The following is a 7,837-nucleotide window of genomic DNA, read 5'->3' on the forward strand; positions in this document are numbered from 1 at the left end:
GTTGCTTCTTGAATCCCACTCCATTTTTATTGGATCTAACATTTTCCTCTTTGAGGTCCGTGCTTATTAGGGTCCACGATCTCTTGTACGTATTTCTGAAATTCAAAAAGCTTTAATCATAAAAAAAAAAAATACTTCAAATGTTTTCTACAGAAATACTAATGTGTCTGGTTAGGAGAGGTTGCCCCAGACTGCACTGCAGTATTATATGTGACATGTTGCTAAAATGTGAGCAATTTTGGGCTGCCTTCTGTGACAGCTCAGTGTGTCGTGTCATGAAGGTGGGATTCCATGCCGGTACGAGGATCATCAGTGGACCTCCCGTCAGTGTCCTCCAGCCTGAGAGGGTGACGCACCATGGCCCAGCCTTCCTGATGCTTTTGTTTAGGACCAATTTCTCCTTCCTCCACGCATTTTATGTCTACCTTTGTAACACCACTTATACCCCCCCCCGGTGGTTGTAACTGTTCACCAAGGTCCCTCTGTACATGCTTGCACCGCCTCCCCAGTTGCTTGTGTGGACAGATACACAGCCCTTCTTCAACTGCTTTTATGCCACATTTCAAGCAATGTGGATTGCACATCTTGGACAGAAGTCTGGCTAGGTCTTGGGAAGACTTAGGGATGGGAGACCTCTTCATCCACGGTTCCTTTATATATTGTCAATTGAAAAAAGAACAAAATGCTAAGTCGTATGTATAGTCTACTTCCAGATGTGTGAAAAAGCAGATTGTGCTAGTGTGTGTGTGTGCAAGGACACACTGGTAGTGTCTGGTAGTAGCACTTACTTCTGGGGTGGAAAGGAGACAGTTCTAGCGACCATCCTTTAGTGTGGCTTACCTTTCTTCTACCACATGCATCCATTATTTTCAACTTAAAAAAGCTAATTAATGTGAAATAAAGAGCAACATCAATGAAATACCTCTTTGCTCTTTCTTATATCATTCTCCTCTGTCAATCAACAAAAACTATTCTCAGCCCCTTCTTGTGTGAAGGAGGCTATGAATGGCGTGGTCTGGGTTTTCACAATTCCTTTAAAAAGGAGTTCAGAGGGATGCCTGGATGGCTTAGTTGGTTCAGTGTCCACCTTCGGCTCAGGTCATGATCCCAGGGTCCTGGGATAGAGCCCCACATTGGGCTCCATGCTCAGCAAAGAGCCTGCTTCTCCCCCTGCTTATGCTCTCTCTCTGTGTCAAATAAATAAATAACATATTCTTTAAAAATAAAAAAATAAAAAGGAATTAAAAAAAAAAACCTTTGTTTTAAACGCCCTTTGAGGAGATGATCTTTTTGGTGCCCCAGCCTTTGGACAGTGACCCACAGATCCCAAGAAGCTCTGTGCCTGTCAAATATTCCCCTCAGGAGATGATGTGCTTGGGTCCATGATGCTGGCCCCGCCCCAGGTGTCTCTGGTATTAGGCCAGCAGGGAGATGGGGTGGGAGGTTGGCCTTCCAGGGACCCTGAAGGCACTCAGTGATCCCTGGAGGAGGGTAGTGAAGCCGTGCATGGGGGCCCAGGGCTACCACAGGCTCCTGCAGTGCATGCACCCCAGGGCAGGGAGTGTGGGGTGACTCAGGAGGAGGCGCACCCCGCTACGGGCTGCATCTTGTAGGAAGGGCTGAGTTATGTCAGATCTGCTCTTTGGAAAGAGCTGTCTGGGGGCTGGTGCGGGAGACCTGCTGTGGGGCTGGAGGGACTGCACCTCTGCAAGCTGGGCTGAGCCCCAGTAGGGCTGCCGGGAAAATTTTGGGAGAGCACATGCGTCAAATATTGATGCCTATTACGTTCTATCCTTTGATCACATTTCCTGTCCTTATCTCTCACTCTTGTTTGCTGGAGCCGGCCTCGGCTCTCTTCCCTGCATGGATTTCACCACCTTCCCATCCTCTACAGTCTTCCTCTTTTCAAAAAGTCTTTCATTTAGGAGAGATATAATGGGGTGTGGGGTGAAGAGGCATTAGAGAATTATGCCTGTGGCTTTTATGTGCATGATAGAGGCATAGATCACCTCGGGGCGGACGTTCGTTCTTCTTTTTTTCTCTTTGTAAATCTGATGACTTTTGAGTCCTCAAGAAAACACAACACATGAATATATTTTCAGTATAAAAAGTTTACAAACTGTAGATAAAGCAGAGAGCCCTTCGGATCCTCCCCATCCCGTGCTCTTCCTCTTTGGAGGAAATCAAGGAAGGGAATTTGACGAGTCTAATTTTCCTGATCTGTCTGAATATATTTCATACTTAAATAAGATCCCATAGGAATATTTAGCATTGTTCTGTATTCGTGCGTGTGTTTGTTTTTCTTGAATTGGTTATCCCTTGTGAAACGTTTGACAACTTGCCTTTTTGGTCAACATTTTTGGTCTTGGGCAGTTTCCGCCCCAGCCCTGAGAGACAGACATCATCTTTTTCAGTGCTGTTGGGTTAACTGCATGGTTTTGAGTGCGAGGCACGATTGTTGCCCATCCAATCTCTGCTTTGCTAGCAGAACCTGATTACGTTGGTGTCTTCGTCGGCTCGGGCTGCCTTAACAAAATCCCACAGAGCAGGCGGTTGAAACAGCAGAAATGTGTCTCCTCACAGCTCTGGAGGCTGGAAGTTCGAGATCAAGCTGCCAGCAAATCCAGTTTCTGGTGAGAGCTTGCATTCTGGTTTGTAGATAGTCGCTGGCTCGCTCTGGGTCCACATGTGACCTCTTCTTTGTGTGACCTGGACTGGGGGAGGTGGGGGAGAGAGAGAGCTCTTTTTCTCTTCTAATAAGGCCACCAGTCATAATCAGAATAGGACCCTGTTCGTATGACCCTACAGATACAGTCCCATGGGGCTTTAGGACTTCAACATAGGAATTTGGGGGGCACACAGTCCGTACCAGGGTATGCCCTGCCTACCACACTGGCTGGTCTACAGCATCGGCTCAGTCATGGCTTGTGAGGTTTCTTATTTGTTTATTTGGCAAGTTGACGACTGATGAGCTGGGTGACCTCGGGCAGATCATCTGTCAGACGGAGACAATACTTGTTTAAGTGTACTGAGCACTCACGACATGACAGGCACCGTTCTAGCACTTTCTGTGCATCTTTATCCTGACACTAGGGGGCAGGTACAATTATCAGCCCATTTTCCAGGTTGGGAAACTGACGCCCAGAGAGGCAAGAAACACATCACGGTGGGTCATGCAGCTGGAGAGCAGGAGAGCTGGGATGTGAGTATGGGCACAGCGGTCCCAAGCCTGCTCCTGTCCGTGCTACCTGCTGAATGGGGGGGCCAGGAGCCCTGGAAATGAGGAAATGCACGGGTGGGCTTAGTGCCTGCTAGCTGCTCCGTGAACTAGAGCTGCGACTGCCTGCCTGTCCCCTCCCCACCTCCTCCTGCTTGTCCTTACCACCGGATGCGCACAGAATCCTCACTTGGCAAACATAGGCGGTTCTTACGGGAGGCGGCCCTGTGCTTGGAGCCTGAAGGTTCCAGGCCTGTGCTCTACTTGTGTGACCATCAGCCCCTCTGTGCTGGTCTCCTCTTCTTTCAAGCAAAAATAATGATGCCTCATTCATAGGATGACAGAGGAGATTAAATACAATAAAACACATGTTGATTAAGATAGATTTTTTTTTTCCCATTGCGAAACAAGCAGAAAATGTTGGTTTTCAGTGGCAAGAAATTAGAAGACTCTTAGCCTCTCCGTGGTGAAATTCTGATACCCAGTCGTAACGATGACCATCCATGTGCCGGGCATGGTGCTGGTGACTTCACACACACTGTTGTATATCCTTAGGACAGCCCCCAAAGGAGCTCCCCTTTCTAGAAGTGAGGAGCCTGAACCTCCAAGAGCTTAAGCGAATTGCTGCAGGTTCCACGTAGGAAAGCAGATGAGCTGTGCTTCGAATGCTGGCCCCTCAGCCTCCCAAGCTTCTGTGTTTTTTATCTTGGTGAAAAGAGAAATTTGACTTGGCTGTGCTGTTTCCCCTCCATTATCCATTCAAGGCCACTGGGAGAAACAGGACATGAGGGATTCTTGCTCCTTTTCAGTTCCTATAGAGAGGAACCAGCGAGTCCCAGCTGTTGCCCACATGAGCAGAAGCTGTACGTGGTGTTTGCAGAAATGTGCCCTGCCCGCGTGCTGCTGCAGGGGAGGGGGCTGGCGAGATGTGGGGGTGTCCGAAAGCAAAGGGAGCATGCCGGGAAGCAGACACAGCAGGATGAGCCCCTCTCTCTGGAGGGCTCTGAAAGTTTGCCTTGCCTCCCGGGACCCCCTGGGTTTGAAGCCTCATTGGGACAAGATGAGGCATCAGCAGGCCTGAGTGACAGGTGACTCTCAGGAGCCACATGGCAATCCTTGCCTCCCGCTTGGTTTTCTGGAAACCACACAGGCCAAGGTTATGTTTTAGGTCAGATTCCTGACAGTTCGGCCACCTCGGGGGCAGGTTGGGGTTGAACCCCTAAGCCCTCTGGACAGCACAGGGGCTTTGCAATCAGCAGCCAGGGCGAGGGGTGGGAAGGGGCTGGTTAGTTCAGCTCCAGTCCTTTCTATTTGTGGATGACTTCAGGCAAGTGGCTTCCTCTCCATTAGCCTGGAGTTCTTGATCTTGAAAATGGGATGATCGCTCAAATTCAAGGAGATGGTAGAGGCCAGGTGCCTGCTCTCTGGGGCTGAGCTCAGCACAACCTGGAGCTTTCTAGAAACAGCAGCTCTCCTCCTTCCTTCATTTGCCTTTCTGTGTGTTTTCCCACCTCCCGATGCCATACTCCCACCGGGACCAAGGTCCAGCCGCCCAGGCCTCTTCCCCTGACGGGGGCTCAGAAGGGGCCTGGAAAGACCCTGGCTTCGGAGCTGCCAGAAGCCCCTTGGGAGATGTGGGTGGGAGGCGGTAGCAGAGGGACGGAGTTACGGACTCGGGGCTCCTCTGTGTCTCTCCCCTCCCCAGGTTCCGGCTCCTCAAGAAGATGTTGGACCAGACTGAGTGGATTGGAGGGACCTGCACATTCAGAGCTTTGGGGAAACAGAAACTGGGTGTCAAGGTGCAACACATCTATCTCCAAACCAAAATCCTAAACTGTTTCCTTCTCTCTCTTCAGATTTCCCAGGAAAATCTGCCATCACATCGAATCTCATATGGGTTGGTTTTGTTCATTCACTCTTTCAAAACAGACCCCAATCCCAACCCTTTCTTTCCACCTTCACCAGTGCCATCTTGGCCAGTCCCCATGGTCGCTTCGCTGGGTTGCTGCAACAGCCCCTAATTGGTCCCTCTGTAGTCTCGAATCAGATCCGGTCCTTCCTCCGCTCAAAAACCTTCAATGGCTCCCCGTTTCCTATTTACCATTGCAGAGTGGTCCATCCTCAGCCCCCCGCCACCTCCCTTATCCCATCCTTCTGGCTCCCATCCGCACAGCCCTCATCACTTCTGACCGGCTATGATGTTCTCATTTACTGTGTTTACTCTTTGTCTCCCTCACTGAATGTGCTCCCTGAAAGGGCCGCCGTGGGGAGGGTGCTGTGGGAAACAGTAGCAGCCATGCCATATGTTCAGAAGCACAAGAGATGGGAGTGCGGGGTGGTGGGAGCTCAGAAGAGGGGGACACCCTGCCTTGGAGTAAAAGGAGCGACGCTCCACGGAGAGCAAACTTGAAAATCTGACAATTTTGAAGTACTTCCATTGGCAAAGAGCATAATGCACTTCGGTTCAGTATAGTTACATCACAAATTTTCAAAATTCAGCACTCATGTATTCTTAATATCCCTAATTTTCATAATGTTAGGACTATATAGATATCGTTCACTGCTAAGCCATACAGTGTACTGTGATTGAATGATATTAATTAGTGCTTGAATTATACTAATCCTTCCTTATATTCATTGATTGGTGGCCTTATAAGAAGAGGAAGAGGGAGCTCTCTCTTTCTCCGTGTGCACACATGGAGGAAAGACTATGTGAGGACACAGCTAGAAGGCAGCCACGAGCCAGGATGAGCACTCTCACCAGAAACCCAATCTGCTGGCTCTAGAACTGTGAGAAAATGTTGTTTAAGCCACCCCGTCTATAGTATCTGGTTACGGCAGCCTGAGCAGATTTGGAAACATGTCTTCTTTGATGATTTACTTCCTTACGTTGTTGGGGCACATCCTCTAGTAGCTTCCTCAGACATGGTTAATGGAAATAAAGTTTTTGAGACCTTCCATATCTACAATGGTCTTTATTCTACCTTCACACCCAACTGATACTTTGGGAATATAATTTTTGATTGGAAATCATTTCTCTTGGAGTGTCGAAGGCATCGTTCCATCATCTTTTACCTTTCAAGTACTGAGAAATTCAGTGCTGCTGTGATTGATGATTCTTTGCATAAGACCCGCCGAACTTCCCATCTCTCAGAAGCGCTTAAGATCCCTTTATCCTTGGTTTTCTAAAATTTCTTGATCATGTGCCTTGCTGAACACCTTTTGTTCCAACCTTGAGCTAGGTCTTTGGTGGGATATTTCCATCTGGAAACACATTTGATTGTATTCTGCCAATCTTAATTGTATTCCTTGATTTCTTTCTCTTTCTCTTTTCTCAATTTTCTCATTCTCTGGGAATTCTAATAATTTTTTTAAAGATTTATTTATTTATTTTGAGAGAGTGAGAATGAGAGAGAGAGAGAGAGAGAGTACATGAGAGGGGGGAGGGTTAGAGGGAGAAGCAGGCCCCTCGCTGAGCAGGGAGCCCGATGCGGGACTTGATCCCGGGACTCCAGGATCATGACCTGAGCCGAAGGCAGTCGTTTAACCGACTGAGCCACCCAGGCGCCCTGGAAATTCTAATAATTTGATATTGGACCTCCTGCATGAGCCTCTCCTCTCTCATTTTCTGTTTTCCTGCTCCTTTGTCTTTCTGTCATACTTTCTAAAAAGGTTACCTCAATTATATCTTCCAAACCTTTATTCGATTTTCATTTGAAGTGGGTTTTAGTTTCTAAGAGCTCTATAAATGACATCCTGTTCTTGGACTCGATATTTTCTCTTATCTCTCTGAGGATATTACTGTTTTTGAAGTCTCTATTCCCTATGTGTTCCTTTGTTCTGTTTGCTGGTTTTAGTGCTCTCCTCAAAGGTCCGGTGATTCTTGTCTGTCTGTTCGTGTTTTAGAACAAAGCACTAAAAACCAGATTAGGAGCCTTGGATGCAGGGCCTTGTGGAGGGGTGGGCTTCTCTACAGAATTATGGCTGTTTCATTGAGGGACCTCAAGTGTAAGTAGCTATAGTAATTTTTTTTTCTCATGCTAGTCAGTTTTCCCAGAAAAGTCTGCTCCCGGCTCATGCTTGTGGAAGATGCTGCCTGCATCCTGGGTGCCTAGATAGAGAGGGGGCAAGGGTCTCACCGTTTAGAATGCCAACTCTTACTCAATCCCCTGTTTTCAATATGGCACCCACCCTACCCTCAGCTGTGTCTGGTGTCCTTGGGTTCTGACCCTCCCTAGTTAGTTTCTTCAGAGATTAACCTTGGGCTTCTGCTAGCATGTGGGGTAGGTGCCGCATGGCAGAGCATGGTGGGGAAGGAAAGCTGGGTAACTGCTCTTTACGTGGTTTCTGCACCAATCTTCTTTTAAGACACAACTTGACCCTAACTCTTTGATGTACCTCTGTAGCCTCCAACTCCTGAGACTTTAGAGACCTGGTTCCTGAAGCTGCTTAATTCTGGAATCCCCCACCCCTTCCTTGCCACAAGCACGGCTCTGCTAAATCGGTTACTGGTATCTATCCAATAATTTTGGTCAATTCTTGTCTTCTGGGGCCTACCTCTCCCCGCTCAATTCTCTTACTTTTTGTGGGTCCATACCTCCATTATTCCTTGACTGTCAC

Source organism: Zalophus californianus, chromosome 6, assembly GCF_009762305.2.
Source record: "Zalophus californianus isolate mZalCal1 chromosome 6, mZalCal1.pri.v2, whole genome shotgun sequence".
Taxonomy (NCBI): domain Eukaryota; kingdom Metazoa; phylum Chordata; class Mammalia; order Carnivora; family Otariidae; genus Zalophus; species Zalophus californianus.